The following is a 17573-nucleotide window of genomic DNA, read 5'->3' on the forward strand; positions in this document are numbered from 1 at the left end:
ACCATATTGTATGAAGCCTTGAGCTTGTCATCAACACTCCACAGGAGGCCATGTTGGGCTCCACAGTTACATTTTTCAAGCAGGAAATTTTATTTCTTTACGCAAGTAACATCGCTTTCAATCCATGCTTAAACACTTCCAGGATTTATTTGTTTTATTTGGTTTGTGTGTTTGTGTTCCCACAACTCATGTGGAGCCTTGAAATCGATATGGCTATTGGAAATGTGGGAACATGTTAATCGGTTGCACCTTATCAGCTTCCTCTTCTATATCCTGAGAGACACCCAGTGGGAGGGGGAAGGAGAGGGGTAATTGATTGTATCCTTGATCTGCAGTATAACGTCAGTGTTGTACTTATTTCTGCCCCTGCAGTGCTCGGACTAGACTCGCGTGTAACAGTGGACAACAGGACTGAGTGCGTGCAGGTCAGAGTATTCACTGCTTAGCACGTTCAGTTATATATCTCTGTGCCCCTTTTGCGACGGACTGGGATTGCACAGTGCCCCGTACACTCTCTCTCTTTCTCTGTTATTCAAAGCCATTGTGGACCACGACATCAGTCTGCTCGCCCTGCCTGTGCTTCCTCCGAGTCACGCTGAGCTCTGACACCAGTGAGATAACGCAACACCCTGCCGTCTCACTCGTGGCCACAGATACAGAGATGTGTGCTAAAGAGTTTCCTATCATTACCGTTCAACAAGAACACAGAACATGGCCACCCTCGGCTTAACGTGTCCGTGCTGAACACAAAGCTAAATAAAACGAAATCTCTTCTACTTGTTTTTACACTATGTGCCTCCCTTTCCTTCAAGTTCATGTGCTTATCGAAAGCTTTTAAATTCCACTGTAAATGCTTCCACAACTCCCCATGCAGAGCGTTCCAGCACCGAACCCTCTCAACGTAAAGAAATATTCCTGTTCTGTATATATTTACACATAACCTCCCTCTCACCAGAAAGCTGTGCCTTCCACTACTGGACATTTGGTACTGGTGAAATAGATGCTGACTGTCTACCCCTTCTATAGAAACCATAGAAACAACAGCACAGAAACAGGCCTTTTGGCCCTTCTTGGCTGTGCCGAACCATTTTCTGCCTAGTCCCACTGACCAGCACACGGACCATATCCCACCATGCACCTCCCATCCATGTATCTGTCCAATTTATTCTTAAATGTTAAAAAAAGAACCCGCATTTACCACCTCGTCTGGCAGCTCATTCCATACTCCCACCGCTCTCTGTGTGAAGAAGCCCCCCACCAATGTTCCCTTTAAACTTTCCCCGCCACTCACCCTTAACCCATGTCCTCTGTTTTTTTTTTTCTCCCCTTGCCTCAGTGGAAAAAGCCTGCTTGCATTCACTCTATCTATACCCATTATAATTTTATATACCTCTATCAAATCTCCCCTCATTCTTCTACGCTCCAGGGAACAAAGTCCTAATCTATTCAACCTTTCTCTGTAACTGAGTTTCTCAAGTCCCGGCAACATCCTTGTAAACCTTCTCTGCACTCTTTCAACCTTATCTATATCCTTCCTGTAATTTGGTGACCAAAACTGAACACAATACTCCAGATTCGGCCTCACCAATGCCTTATACAACCTCATCATAACATTCCAGCTCTTATACTCAATACTTCGATTAATAAAGGCCAATGTACCAAAAGCTCTCTTTACGACCCTATCTACCTGTGACGACACTTTTAGGGAATTTTGTATCTGTATTCCCAGATCCCTCTGTTCCACTGAACTCCTCAGTGCCTTACCATTAACCCTGTATGTTCTACGTTGGTTTGTCCTTCCAACGTGCAATACCTCACACTTGTCAGTATTAAACTCCATCTGCCATTTTTCAGCCCATTTTTCCAGCTGGTCCAAGTCCCTCTGCAGGCTCTGAAAACCTTCCTCACTGTCTACTACACCTGCAATCTTTGTATCATCAGCAAACTTGCTGATCCAATTTACCACATTATCATCCAGATCATTGATATAGATGACAAATAACAATGGACCCAGCACTGATCCCTGTGGCACACCACTAGTCACAGGCCTCCACTCAGAGAAGCAATTCTCTACTACCACTCTCTGGCTTCTTCCATCGAGCGAATATCTAATCCAATTTACCACCTCTCCATGTATACCTAGCGACTGAATTTTCCTAACTAACCTCCCATGCGGGACCTTGTCAAAGCCCTTACTGAAGTTCATGTAGACAACATCCACTGCCTTCCCTTCATCCACTTTCCTGGTAACCTCCTCGAAAAACTCCAACAAATTGGTCAAACATGACCTACCACGCACAAAGCCATGTTGACTCTCCCTAATAAGCCCCTGTCTATCCAAATGCTTGTAGATTCTGATTCTTAGTACTCCCTCCAATAACTTACCTACTACTGACGTTAAAGTCACCGGCCTATAATTTCCCGGATTACTTTTCGATCCTTTTTAAAACACCGGAACAACATGAGCCCCTTTCCAATCCTCCGGCACTTCACCCGTAGACAGCGACATTTTAAATATTTCTGCCAGGGCCCCCGCAATTTCAACACTAGTCTCCTTCAAGGTCCGAGGGAACACTCTGTCAGGTCCCGGGGATTTAACCACTTTAAATTTCCTCAAGACAGCAAGCACCTCCTCCTTTTCAATCTGTACAATTTCCATGGTCTCACTACTTGATTCCCTCAATTCCATAGATTTCATGCCAGCTTCCTTGGTAAATGCAGACGCAAACAACCTAATTAAGATCTCCCCCATTTCTTTTGGTTCCGCACAAAGCCGACCACTCTGATCTTCAAGAGGACCAATTTTATCCCTTACAATCCTTTTGCTCTTAATATACTTGTAAAAGCTCTTTGGATTATCCTTCACTTTGACTGTCAAGGCAACTTCATGTCTTCTTTTAGCCCTCCTGATTTCTTTCTTAAGTATTTTCTTGCACTTCTTATACTCCTCAAGCACCTGATTTACACCCTGTTTCCTATACATTTCATACAACTCCCTCTTCTTCTTTATCAGAGTTGCAATATCCCTTGAGAACCAAGGTTCCTTATTCCTATTCCTATTCAATTCCTATTCCTATGTCTCTCATGTTTTATAAAGTTCTGTCATGCCTCAGATCGGCCGGCTAGTCACCGAGGGAAACGGTCCCCGCTCATCCATTTTTTTTTGTAACTGAAGCCCTCCTGTCCGGGCAATATCCATGTGAAACTTCTGTACACCATCCAGTTCCAGTTGCCTCACTATAGGAAGGATGTGGAAACATTGGAAAGGGTACCGAGGAGATGTACCAGGGTGCTGCCTGGTTTAGAGAGTATGCATTATGATCACAGATTAAGGGAGCTAGGGCTTTATTCTTTGGAGAGAAGGAGGATGAGAGGAGACATGATAGAGGTATACAAGATATTAAAAGGAAAAATAGAGCGGACAGCCAGCGCCTCTACCCCAGGGAACCACTGTTCAATGCAAAAGGACATGGCTTTAAGGTAAGGGGTGGGAAGTTCAAGGGGGATATTAGAGGAAGGTTTTTCACTCAGAGAGTGGTTGGTACGTGGAATGCACTGCCTGAGTCAGTGGTGGATGCAGATACACTAGTGAAGTTTAAGAGGCTACTAGACAGGTATATGGAGGAATTTAAGGTGGGCGGTTATATGGGAGGCAGGGTGTAAGTGTTGGCACAACAGTGTGGGCCGCAGGACTTGTACTGTGCTGTACTATTCTATGTTCTATGTTCTATCTCCAGATTAATAAACATCCTTCCTACGGCGTGATAACCAGAACTGCACACGGTGATCCAAATGCGACCAAATGAACAAGTTGTACAACTGTTACGCGACACTACAACACTTTCAATGCCTGTATGATGAAGGCAAATATATCGCGCACCTCCTTCACCATCCGATCTTCAAGGCACAGGACAGAGGGTCGTCGCTTTGAACAGAGATGGGAGGGTTTTCTTTAGTCTGTGGATGGTGAATCTGTGGTATTCATCGTCAAACGTTTGCTTGTGCTGAGCATTTCTGCTGGTGCACAGATTTGCTGGAATTTTTCGAATCATGAGACATTCGGGGACGCAATCAAATCTCTGTTTGAAAGTTCTACTGGCTGTCGCTGTCGCCTGAAGCACTTAAGGCACAGGAAATACAAGACGAAGACTAAACTGTCCCTTCCTGTCTGCTCAAGCACCAGTAATTCTGCAGATGCTGGAAATTCAAGCAACACACATCAAAGTTGCTGGGTGATCGCAGCAGGCCAGGCAGCATCTATAGGAAGAGGTACAGTCGACGTTTCGGGCCGAGACCCTTCGTCAGGACTAACTGAAGGAAGAACTAGTAAGAGATTTGAAAAATGGGAGGGGGAAGGGGAGATCCAAAATGATAGGAGAAGACAGGAGGGGGAGGAATGGAGCCAAGAGCTAGACAGGTGATTGGCAAAAGGGATATGAGAGGATCGTGGGACAGGAGGCCCAGGGAGAAAGAAAAGGGGCGGGGTGGGGAAAAACCCATAGGTTGGGCAAGGGGTATAATCAGAGGGACAGAGTGAGAAAAAGGAGAGAGAGAGAGAGAAAGAATGTGTGCATATAAATAAATAACGGATGGGGTACGAGGGGGCGGTGGGGCATTAGCGGAAGTTAGAGAAGTCAATGTTCATGCCATCAGGTTGGAGGCTACCCAGACGGAATATAAGGTGTTGTTCCTCCAACCTGAGTGTGGCTTCATCTTTACAGTAGAGGAGGCCGTGGATAGACATATCAGAATGGGAATGGAATGTGGAATTAAAATGTGTGGCCACTGGAAGATCCTGCTTTCTCTGGCGGACAGAGCGTAGGTGTTCAGCAAAACGATCTCCCAGTCTGCGTCGGGTCTCGCCAATATATACAAGGCCACATCGGGTGCACCGGACGCAGTATATTACCCCAGTCGACTCACAGGCGAAGTGTCGCCTCACCTGGAAGGAGTGTCTGGGGCCCTGAATGGTGGTAAGGGGGAAAGTGTAAGGGCATGTGTAGCACAAGGATAAGTGCCAGGAGGGAGATCAGTGGGGAACTGTTCTGGCGCTCTGATTCCCATACCTTTGGAACTCTGGTTTAATCCCCAACGTGCAGCACTTCCAAACCCTCCTGTCCGGATGTTATTTCCATTGCACTTCAGGTGCAAACTGACTCTGCTGTGTAGTTGCCTCCTTCCCTGGAAGATAGCCCTTCCTTCTACAACAACTGCTTAACCTCATGCACTATTTCTTTTTTCTGAGCTTGCTAGCTCCTGGCACGGATTGAAATCCCGAGATCAGCTTTGCTCTTTGACTTAGATGCTTACTCTCTGAGGTCAGTTTGCAGGATCTCATCATTCTTCCTACCTATGTCACTGGTACCAACATGAACTTGGTTTTCACCCTCCGACTTAAAACTTTTCAGTACTACATGCATGATATCCCGGACATTTTCAGCCGGAAGACAACACACCCTCCGGTAATCTCGTTTTCGTCCACAATATCGCATTTCCTTTCCCGTGTCTAATGAATCACCGAACAGCACAGCTAGCCTCTTCACATTCCTTTCCTTCTGGGTCGAAGAGTCAGGCTCGGTGCCAGAGACCTGATTCCTGTGACTTTCCACTGCTAGGTTATCCCACACCCCATCCCCCACAGTATCCAAAGTAGATTACCTATTGTAGTGTGGGATGGTCCCAAGGTTACGCAGCACTAGCTCTTTATACCATTTTCCCATTCGGGCTGTCACCCAGATTCCTGTACCCGGCACCACGAGTGTAACTTCTTCTCTATATGTCCAGTCCATAACCCCCAACCTCTCGAATGAACTCCAGCTCCAACACTAACTCATTAACGCAGAGCGTTGGAAACTTCAGCTGGATGCACTTCTCGCAGGCGTAGTGGTCAGGAACACTGGAGGTTTTCCTACTGTTCCACATCCCTCAGGAGGAGCATTCCGCTATCCTACCTGCTGTTGTAACCGAGCAAATATAAAGGAAGAAGAACAATAAGCTCTCCCTCAAATTTGTTGTTGTGTTTTGTTTTGTTTTTTTTTTGTTGTTGTTGTTGCCTTTTCTCATTGAAACCTCGAAGTCTCGAAGAACCAAAGCCTCAAAATCCCGACTTGAGCTCTGTTTTCTCCAACGATGGCCGATACGGCAATGGTCGCTCCGCATGATACGTCTCACTTTAAGTTGTTCTTTACATTCAATCCTGTTTAAAGCTCCATACTGCCGCGAGTCGCTGCCTTTTTCTACTCAATCGGCGATCCTGAGGGAACCATGTCTACTCAAGCTTCTGCTGTCCGATTAATTGTATCCAATTCAAGGATCTTCCATTTATTGCAGCAGACGTTCAGCAATGGAATTACAACAGGAGCTAGCTAAGGTTTGAAAATCTATCCTTTGGAGTCGTCATTATCATTGTTTAAACGCACTTTGTTTCTTCTTGTCTTGCAATATTTTGCTTCCTTGCACATTCTTCACGTAATTCTCTGAATTCTTGTTGAAAATGCTTTGCGGTAACTTTGCTCAAATTCGCTGAAATTTAAACGTACTGTGTGTTCAACTGAATCGCTTGGGGATAACTGCCAAGTACGTTTCAGGAATTTCTACCCAGCCCATATTATGTTTAAAGATTCTGTTCTCTAGAGATGAAATGGCCTAGCTTGTACAATGCGAAGTAAATATTTTGAAAGCCTCCGCTATTCTGAATTGATTTCGACGATCCGCACTATTTGCTTCTTTTGTATTTTTGTTTTGATAAACTGCTTTTGGAACATGAATTATTACCTATGCTGGCTTCGTATTTAGCTTCCATGCTCTGTTCAAAACCTTTGCTTTTTTTTTATCGGGTAGGTCTAATGACAACATTACTGAAGTGAGCTGTTTTTTTTTTCTCATTTTCCCTCCAGTTTTAATCCTACTTTCTCTCTGAAATGGATGGCGTGTTTCAAGAGATGAATAATAGTACGTAACGTCGACTGGCACCACTACCACATTGAATGCAATGTCAATTTAATGACTTGTTTGGTATTCAAAACAACAGCATTTAGGATGTCGTTGGGCTATTGATTATGTGGGCTGATAGATGTTAAAGAGCATCAGCGTATTCCATTAGTTCCTATTTCATGCATTTCATTACCAGGTGAACTAAAAGATCCATCTTTACATCTATGCAGAAAGCAATATCCCTTCTAGCTTGAAGCAAACAAACATTTTTATAAAAATCTGTCTTGCCCTTTAAAATTACTGTTGGTCAAAAGTCACTGAAGGCTTTGAAGCAAACTGTAATGGACAGATGTGATTGAGGTGATAGCCCCATTAACAAAGGTTTAAATTTTCCCAATCTTCACGCATTACTGTTATTCATTAACAGAGTTTCATGTTTTGCACTTTCATCATCTGGAGTCAACAAAATGTTTCGCAAGACGGCTTCATTTGGCTGTCGTAATCTATCTGTTATGTATATGAATAAATCCTCACTCATAACGTCCCTGCAGAGACAGCAACAGATATAAATACTCAGGCGATGCGGCGCCAGGGAATTAATGTGTGAGGCTGTCCCACAGCAGAAAGTGACGCGTTACTCTACATTGAAAATGCAGGGACAATACCTCAGCTTCGAGAACATAATGTACATGATTATTGCCGTCATCGGTTTGCCTGGTAAGTGAATGCAAACAATCAAGTTGTTTACCTCGGGTGTGAACAATTATGAAAATATAAGGAGCTGCCAAGGAATGGTAGCCCATCAGAGTTCTGATCAACGGAGCCTCAATTTAAATGTTCGAATCAGATCTGCAGTTATGCAAAGTAAACACCAGTCTGCAACTTATGCGTTCTTGCAGCAGTTTCCTGGACAATGTTGGAACCGGGAGGGCCACGTTTTGCTGGAACTCGTTAACACTGAGTTAATTATTTGACTCATCTTTGTGGCAGGAATCAATCTGAGAAGCTGACACGACAGAAATGTGCCTGCGTTTATTCACTAACTTTACTGATCAAACTGGGCCAGCGGCTTCCTAACAGCGCAAACACCTGTCGCTGCAGATTTGCGCTTAGCTTCAGTTACTACTGATGTTGAGCAACCGAATCAATGGCAGTGAGTCAGCGGGAGCGTCTGTCACAGTAGAAGCGTACCCCTTGTTACAGTCGTCCCGAAGCACAGCGACATTGCTGAGACCATTATCATTTATTTCCTTCTCCCTCACGCCAGAATATAACTTCGCCCTTCGCCTCGCATCAGGCAGCGAGTAGTCAGAGCAGTCTGTAGTACTGCAATGCACTGACGATCGGATTGGATCACAATCTACAGGTATCGTTAAAATACTGAATATCCCCTGCCAGCGAACAGTATTCCTTCCCTCCCGCTGTTCGCCTTAATCTCATTGTGTCTTTCTTAATGAGAAAGCGGTTTGTTATGGTCCGGTTCGGAATGCGTCTAATCTTACCTCATTATAATCACTGACAGAAATTGAAAGCTTCTAGGTTGTGCATGTGACAGTGGAGACTTTGATATGACCCTGATATTAAATGTTCGTTATCCCACAATTTCTCTTCCTTTTCTCCCCTTAACTAGTTAACATAACAGCTATCGTCATCTTGTCCCGAGGAAAGTGCGGCCTGTCCACCTGCACAACCCGCTACCTCGTCGCCATGGCAGCGGCGGATTTATTACTAATTTTGACAGAAGTCATCTTGCTTCGGATTAAGTACCATTCTTTCCCGAGGACGTTCCTGGACATCACACCTGTGTGCAGTGTGATATTTGCATTGTCTCGTGCAGCAGCAGATTATTCTGTTTGGTTCACCGTCGCCTTTACCTTTGATCGATTCGTCGCTATTTGTTGCCAGAAGCTGAAAGCAAAATATTGTACCAGCGAAAATGCGGTTGCTGTTTTAACAGTAATCGGTATTTTGTTTCTTCTGAAAAATGTTCCGTTCTACTTTTTATTTGGACCTCGAGACATCATTGACAACATGCCTTGGTACTGTAATATCAATCCAAGTTTTTACTCCGACATAGGGTGGGTGATATTTGACTGTTTTGATAAAGTTTCAACTCCGTTGACTCCGTTCGCTGTAATTCTGATGCTCAACGCTTTGACTGTCAGGCACATTTTAGTGGCCAGTCGGATTCGTAAAGAACTGGTACGTCGGAATAAAGAGGAGACCCGCTGTGACCGGGAACTGGAGAGCAGGAGGCGGTCTATTGTCCTGCTGTTCGCTCTGTCCGGCAACTTTATATTCCTGTGGCTAACGTTTATATTAGATTTCATCTATTACCATGTTACAGGAGGAGGGGAGGGTCGATATCATTCGGCAATAGTCTTAGATGACATCGGCTATTTGCTGCGGAATTTTAGCTGCTGCACGAACACATTTATTTACGTGGCAACTCAATCCAAGTTCAGGGAGCAACTAAAGAGCGCGATGAAGCATCCGGTCACCTTAACACTACATATCATTCACAAATGCGCCCCATGAATATACAGAGGTGAGCCAATTGATTCTTCAGTCCATTTGAAGCCTCTGACATTCATGTCCTATCAACAATATTTTGCTGCCTCTATCAGATTCTGACCCCCCAATTAGAAACACAAAGAGATATTTGTGTTATTTTCTTAGTGATATGGCAGGATAACAGATTCCTTGGCCCAACGACCAAATTACACGTATACGAGCAATTAAACTATTACCTCAATATGGTTTTTGGAATGTGCGAACTTAACACCCATATTTATTGCTCGTGGTCATGGGAAGGACATGCAAAATTCTTATAAAATGCGGTGGAATTAAATGTGGGTCTGCTGATGTAGACCACTTGGATGCTGAAGGAGTAACGTCGTTAAATATGACCAAAGGTGATCAGTCGCAGAGCTCAGTTCCTCCATGAAATACTCAACCATCAGCCATCCAGGGTAATGAATTCCACGGATTTATCGCGACCTTCATGACTGTAAAATTAACAATCAAACGTCCCGTTTTTGGAAAAAAAACTCAATTACAGACACTTTCATCATAGATCTGTCACGTCCTCTTGAATGTTAAATATATATTAATGGTCATAGAACATAGAACACTGCCACTCAGTTCAGGCTGTTCGGCCTATGGTGTTATGGACAGTTTAAACTTCGCTAAAATCAATGGTATAATTCTCTCTGAAATTGATCTCCATTTTAGTCTCATCCAAGTACCTATACATGATTCTCTTAAAGATCCCTAATGTATTTGCCTCTACTATCACACCTGGCCCCCTGTGTTGGGCACGTGGCCAAGTGGTTAAGGCGTTCGTCTGGTTAGATTAGATCAGTTTATAAGGACACTGATCCTCGTTTATTGCCATTTAGAAATGCATGCATTAAAATATGATACAATGTTCCTCCAGAGTGATATCACAAAAAAAGGCCAAACCAAGACTAAAACTGACAAAACCACATAATTATAACATATAGTTACAACAATGCAAAGCAATACCATGATTTGACCATGGACACGGTAAAAAAAAAACTCAAAGTCCCCGATCGACTCATCATCTACCGCAAGCGGCAGAAAGGAGAAACTCCCCCGCCATGAACCTCCAAGAGCCAACAGCTTGCCAATGCATTGGATGCACCCGACCGCAGCCGACTCAGAGTCTGTCCGAAAATTTAGAGCCTCCGAACAGCCCCTCCGATACAGTCTCTCCGTGATCTGAAGGTCGCTAGTTCGAGCCTCAGCTGTAGCAGCGTGTTTGTGTCCTCCAGCAAGGCACTTAACCACACATTGCTGTAGCGTCTGTGCGAAGAGTGGCGCCCCACACAGACTTCCAATCTGCGCGTTGTAAGGCATGAAAATGCCCGACACAGTCCTCTCAAGGTCTGAGTCGACGTTCCTCCCCTCCCCATCCCCTCCCCATCACACCTGGGGCATTCCACCACTCCACCACTCTGCGTGTAAAGAAAACCAAACACCTTACTGCCGTTGTTACCTTAGCCTTTTCCCCAACACCTAAAACCTCATGCCTCCTCCTCATTACCGTTATAATTCTCGCTTTGCTTTCGAACTATCATCTTTTCATGCTCTTATCATCTGTACTCCTCTGTTATGTTATCACTCATCTTCTGAGGATCCAAAGAAAAATTCCATAGCTCGCTAAACCTATGACCTGTTCCGTAATCCAGGCAGCATCTGGTCAACTCTCCTCTGCATCCTCTTGAAAGTGTCCACATCCTTTACCAGAACTGAACAAGAAGTCCAAGTGTGGTCTAACTTTGAGCTTTATAGAGCTGGGACAATTACTCGTGGCTCTTGAGCTTAATGCCCCGACTAATGAAGGCAAACTCCACACGGCAGCTGAACAAACTTGCCAACTTTGTGTGGAAGCTTTGACAAATCTGTAACATGAGGTCCAAGTTCCCTCACTGCTCCTACATACACCGCCAATAATCCTGCCAGTAAGCACGTATTCTGACTTCAAGTTCGACATTCCAAACTGAATCAGTTCATGGTTTTCCCAGATGAACTTATTTGCAGATCTTAGTCAAGCTTTCCGTCCTATTAAGTTCCCTTTGTAAATCTGGACAGCATTATATATTATCATGACATTGTAGCAACAGCAAAATTACAAATACAGTCTTCCACTTTGTCTTCCATGTCATTTATTTATATAAAAGAAATCAGGGGGAGCAGAGGTCCCAGAATAGATTTCTGCGAATGAAATTCCAGGCAAAACACGCTCCACCCTGAACACTCTCTGCCTTCTACTGGGGGTGGGGGGGGGCGTTAATTCTCAATCTGCACAATTTGGATCACTTGTCCCCTTAATCAATACACTTTGTCACATCCTCAAAGAATTCATAGACAAGGGAGCCATGAGCAGACTTCACAAAAAACATGTTGACAAATCAGACAATGGTTTTGAAATGCTACTAAATAACTTATGAAAGCATATTGTACAATTATTTTCCACCACTGAATTAAGTCTTACTATTCGATAATATACATTACCCTCAACCCTTTCCTGAATAAACGAGTAAAATTCAGGACACGCCAATATCCTGACACTACTGCTGGAGCCAATGACAATGCAAAGAACATCGCCAGTGACTTTACCATCTCTACGCTTGCATCCCGTAGTAGTCCGAGAATATCATCCGGTACTGGGATTTATCTATCCTGAGTTTAATCAAAATTCCAGACAGTCTTGTTCCATAACGTCCGTTTTTCATAATAAAGTTATTTTAAAACCTCCAACAACTATTTCAATGACAATCCGTTCATTCCTGGAATCCACCCACTACAATAGCTTGTACTCGCCGCCAATTCAACTACAGCCTTTCTTAAAGATAGACTATCAATGACACTCCAGCTGCAAATTAAATGAAAAGCTGAATACTTTTAACAAGTTTTATATACGTGCGTATATGTACGTAAACCAGACAATAAATATCAACTCCTTATTTGCATCTCCAACTCCATCTGAGCTCTTGCTATTCATACACACTACAACTAAAGTCGGGTAACATCCATTTTCAATCATTTAGATGTTCGTGTGCATTTTTGTTCCTTAGAGCGAATGGCACGATATCACATTTTAGACGCCAAGCTGCATTTGCGAAGCTATCTCAGATTTTCTCTGACTTTCAATATAGCAACATCTTCTGATCCTAAGAATCCTCCATTTCTGCTTATCGGAAAAGAATCTCCCATTCCTCTATCCTCATCCTCCCTCTCTCTCTCTCCCGCTCTCCGCCCGTCTCTGTTTCTCTAACCCCCACCTCTCTCTCTCTCTCGTTCTCTCTCTCCTCCTATACACACACACACTGAGTCATTAACATGTCGTCAGATGAGATATCTTTAGATTGCAGATATATATATTTTTTTATCTGCAATCCTCTATTCCATGATGTTACACCGGAATTCGAACATTTTCCAAATTTGCAGAAGGCTCGAGTTCATCTTACTCTTTCTATCTGTCATTCATCTAACTATCTATCTATCTATCTCTCTATCTATCTATCTATCTATCTATCCGTCCGTCCATCTATCTATGTATCTATCTATCTCTCCGTCTGTCTGTCTATCTGTCTGTCTGTCTGTCCGTCCGTCCGTCCGTCCGTCCGTCCGTCCATCTATCTATCTATCTAATCTATCTATCTATCTATCTATCTATCTATCTATCTATCTATCTATCTATCTATCTATCTATCTATCTATCTATCTATCTATCTATCTATCTATCTATCTTTCTTTCCATCTATCTATCTATCTATCTATCTATCTATCTATCTATCTATCTATCTATCTATCTATCTTTCCATCTATCTATCTATCTATCTATCTATCTATCTATCTGGGTGTCTGTCTGTCTTGCTGTCTATATGTTATCTACACATACGTTTATACTTACTATATTAACAGAACTGTAGTCGCGCTGATACGCAACGAGTGAAGCAACACACTCCGTCGAGAAGGGTCTGGTTGAAGTCTTGTCTGTTTCAATCAGCGCGCTAAAGACCCCGCTCCCATTATCCCCCGCTCTTTTAGGGCGGGAGTGACGTCGGCTTCCGGGCCGAGGTCTGCCCCGCACTGGGAGCCCTCTCGGTTGCCGGTGGCTGCGGACTCGCCCGCGACTGCTGGAACCGGTTCACTTGCCGCGTGGGCGAGCCGCCACAATAGTGTGCCAAATTGTAAGTCTTCTCAATGTAATTGCTTATCTTCTTGTTTTACCCCCTTGACTCATAAAACTAACAGGTATGTATTCTGTAAAGGTGTCTCCATTGATGCCTATTATCCCACCAGTAATGCTGTAATTCATAACCCACCAATCCCTGATTTGCTAGGTGGAAGTTCTTTTATCCACGGTTGAAATTTTAACAGCTTTTGTAACTGAACCTCTATGTCCAGAGACCCATAGAAAGTGGACATATAAACCAATACTTTGTGTACGAAATAATATTTGATGAGTTTCCAACAGTAAATCTGTCCTGCTGCGAGAATTACCTGTTTTAAGACTCATCAAAACCGAAAAGACATCTGAACAAGTTACAACTTAACATGAACAAATTTTCACACCCCACTGTAAGCCTAAAATGAATGAAACGAATTCTACTGTATATACTGATAAATGGTTGGTATCTTTATCTTCAACAATAATTCATCCACAATAAACAGCCTCATTAACATCCCTGTTAAGTTATCTTCCGATTCTTCTGCAGCAATTTATAACATATCATAATAATTTTCCTCACTATACTGACAAATCAACAGATTCTCAAGCATAACAGAAATCTTAGACTTTATTAAGTCGTGTATCTAAAATCAACTAAAGGCATTGAAAAAAAAATGGTAGGGTTACCGAGAACGCGACAGTGGGATATATTGCAAATCCAATGAACCCATATTCCCAGTGTGATGAGAACCCAGGCACCCAATACTAAAAACAGCCTTCTTGTGAAGTTCCCAACGGTCCTCCAACACACCTTTAACAGGATGATCATTTCTGCGCCCCCTCAAATTAATCATTAAATTCAATCGCCGCGATTTCAACCAGTAAATCCGAACCAGGAGACGACCTTATTGTACCAGAAGGAAATGTTAAAGCCTATGCTTGTATCACATACAAATATTTTAAAATTGAGATGAAGCTGATCCATAAGCCACACAGACTTAATCAAGAACAGATCGAATTAAACAAATATAAACGGTCAACAAATATTTTCGTGCAGCACCCCAAGAATACCCACGTAGGTGCCTGAGGAGATTTACTGCTCCTTTATATTTATCAATTATTTTACTGACATGGTGCTTCTATGTCAGCTTATTATCCATCCACTTGCCTGGAAATCTTATCACTGACATATTTTCAAGAGTTTGATCATATGATTTCAAATCAATGTAGGTCTATTAATCCTGATCACAGTAAACCTTCCTTTATTAAATCCACCGGCTCCCCCAAGTCAGTGTTCAACCCTGATTCCGCCAACACACCCATTCTGTACATATCTGCAAATCGGTGTGCACCCACAAATCTCTGCTCACCGACAAACCCACGTTCAACCCTCAAATCAGTGTGCACCCGCAAAGCATCCGACACCTCAAAGTCTCTTTGCACTCACAGATTCGCTGGCATACTTCTAAGTCCGTACACATCCGCAAAGCCGCTTGCACCCCCAGATTCAGCGACAAATCTGGAAACCACTGTAAGACCAAAATGATGGCAAGCGATTCTGCTGTATATCCTGATAAATGGCTGGTAGGTCGTTTCATTATTGTTACCTATAATTCAGACACAAAAACAGCCACACCAACAATCCCAGTTAAATTATATTTTGATCCTTCTGTAAAAATGGTTAACCGCTCTCAATAATTTTCCTTAATATCTGCTGAACCAACAGATTCTCAGACATAACGTCGACTTCATTAAAACGTGTATCCTGAAATCAGCTAAAGGCATTGAAAGAAACAAAGTGGGGTTACCGAGAACAACACTGTGGGGCATTTTGCATGAGAACCCAGGCACTGGAAATTAAAAATACTCTTCTTGTGAAGTTCCCAACGAACCCACAACACATCGTTAACAGGATGATACTTTCTTTGCCCCTCAAATTAATCCAGTATATTAATATTAATTTCAACCCCCGCAGTTTCAACCAGTAAAGCCGAAACAGGAGACGACCTTACTGCACCACATCACAATCATAAAACCTCTGCTAGTATCACGCTCAAACATTCTGAAGTTGAAGATGAAGCTGATCCATGATCCACACACCCATAATCAAGAACAGATCGAACTGAACAAATATAAATGCTCAACAGATATTTTCGTGCAGCACCCCAGAATACCCACATAGACACCAGAGAATATGAAACCGGAGAGATCCCCGTCTGATCCTTCCAGTTATAGGCGAATATCAGTAACGTCTCATTTATGTAAACTTATGGAACATATGGTAATCGAGCGTTTGAATTATATTTTAGAAAAGAGAGGTGATATAGCATTTTATAACGTCAGCAAATAGATGGGATTTTAGTTTTCAGTAGCTACGAGACAGGTTATGTATTTTACAAACAGGATTAATAAACTTGCACTTGGTTTGAAATCATATGATCAAACTACTGAAAAAGAGTCAGTGGTCAGATTTCTAGGCATGTGGATGGATAATAAGCTGATATGGAATCACCGGATCAGTATAATAATTGATAAATATAAAGTGGGGGGGGGGGGTGTTCACACTTTGGTGAGTGTCGTCACCTGCTCTGAATGTCTGATGGATTTCAATCAGTCATTCATCCTTGTGTCACCCTACCGACCTTCTACGCACGTAAATCAAAGAGATCAGAAGTTTGAGAGGACGTAATTCACTCAGGCTCGCCGACCGCGTATTAACGGCAGTGGTTCAGGACAGGGTATTTTTGAGCTTTCAGCAGTGGCCAATCAGCATTCAGGATTGATTATCAAGAAGATCTTAAAGTCAGTCAGGAGCAAATGGAGCGGCCAATGTTGGAGTGGACAGAGTTGGAGCGGAGACTTTGAGGTTTCCATGAGGAGAGCACTCAGTCAGAGAAGGCAAAATCATGTTGGAACCAGAATTTTTATATTAACATTTGCTCAGTTAAAACAGTAGAGATGCTATGCAGAATAGTGGTAAGCTCCTCTTGCGGGATGTGGGAAAGCAGGAGACCCTCGTATGTCCCTGATAACTACACTTGTGAGAAGAGCATCCAGCTTCAGCTCCGAACCATAAGCGGCCTTATCTATGTTTCAACTGAAACGGGCCCCGCCCTCCCAGGGGACTCCGACTGACATGCAAAATGCACAGCTTCCAGACGCCGCAATATTCTCCTGCTATTGCCAGCCGAAACACCAGTGGGCGCTCGCAGACTGACATCTGAGAAAATACATTAAAATATTTACTTCACTTGTAAATATTGCTGGTAGCAAAGAAGGTGATTTTTCAATGAGATGAAAATGAAACGCTCCTATCCTAGTGGTGCTGAAAAATGGGAACATATCAGATAACAAAACAAAACGTCTATATAGTCTCCCAAAAGTTACATCTTTCTTTGGCCCAGCATGGTTGGTATGTTATCATTGCACTGCTCCAGGCAAACGCTGTCTCATTCTGCCTTGCAGAGATGATGTGCGGTTAGAATGACAATATTTTTTTTATTTGAATCTTGAATCTATAAAAGGCCCGCCGACTGCAGTTGCTGCTGCACCATCGTCACAGCTGGGGCTGCAGTGCCAAGTGACTCGGACTTCAACTACTGCACAGAGTCTTGTCATCCTCAAAAGTTTTCGGATGACTCTGCCATAGTTGGATGCATCAGCAACGGAGATGAGGTTGAGTATAGGGCTACGGTAGGAAACTTTGTCACATGGTGTGAGCAGAATTACCTGCAGCTTAATGTGAAAAAGACTAAGGAGCTGGTGGTAGACCTGAGGAGAGCTAAGGTACCGGTGACCCTTGTTTCCATCCAGGGGGTCAGTGTGGACATGGTGGAGGATTACAAATACCTGAGGATACGAATTGACAATAAACTGGACTGGTCAAAGAACACTGAGGCTGTCTACAAGAAGGGTCAGAGCCGTCTCTATTTCCTGA

At 43.2% G+C, this 17573-nt stretch overlaps 1 protein-coding gene and 1 long non-coding RNA gene across 2 annotated transcripts in view; one reads left to right on the forward strand and one right to left on the reverse strand.

The window, feature by feature from the left end:
- Positions 1–17573, reverse strand: part of LOC140185292 (zinc-binding protein A33-like) — a 149680-nt gene that overhangs the window by 87660 nt on the left and 44447 nt on the right. The gene's annotated exons all lie outside the window — the stretch shown is intronic.
- On the forward strand, positions 4309–6979 carry LOC140185416 (uncharacterized). The gene is made up of 3 exons (XR_011882622.1): positions 4309–4326; positions 6077–6370; positions 6897–6979. It is a non-coding gene; the product is annotated as an uncharacterized lncRNA (long non-coding RNA).

Source organism: Mobula birostris, chromosome 20 (assembly GCF_030028105.1).
Source record: "Mobula birostris isolate sMobBir1 chromosome 20, sMobBir1.hap1, whole genome shotgun sequence".
NCBI classification, from domain to species: Eukaryota; Metazoa; Chordata; class Chondrichthyes; order Myliobatiformes; family Myliobatidae; genus Mobula; species Mobula birostris.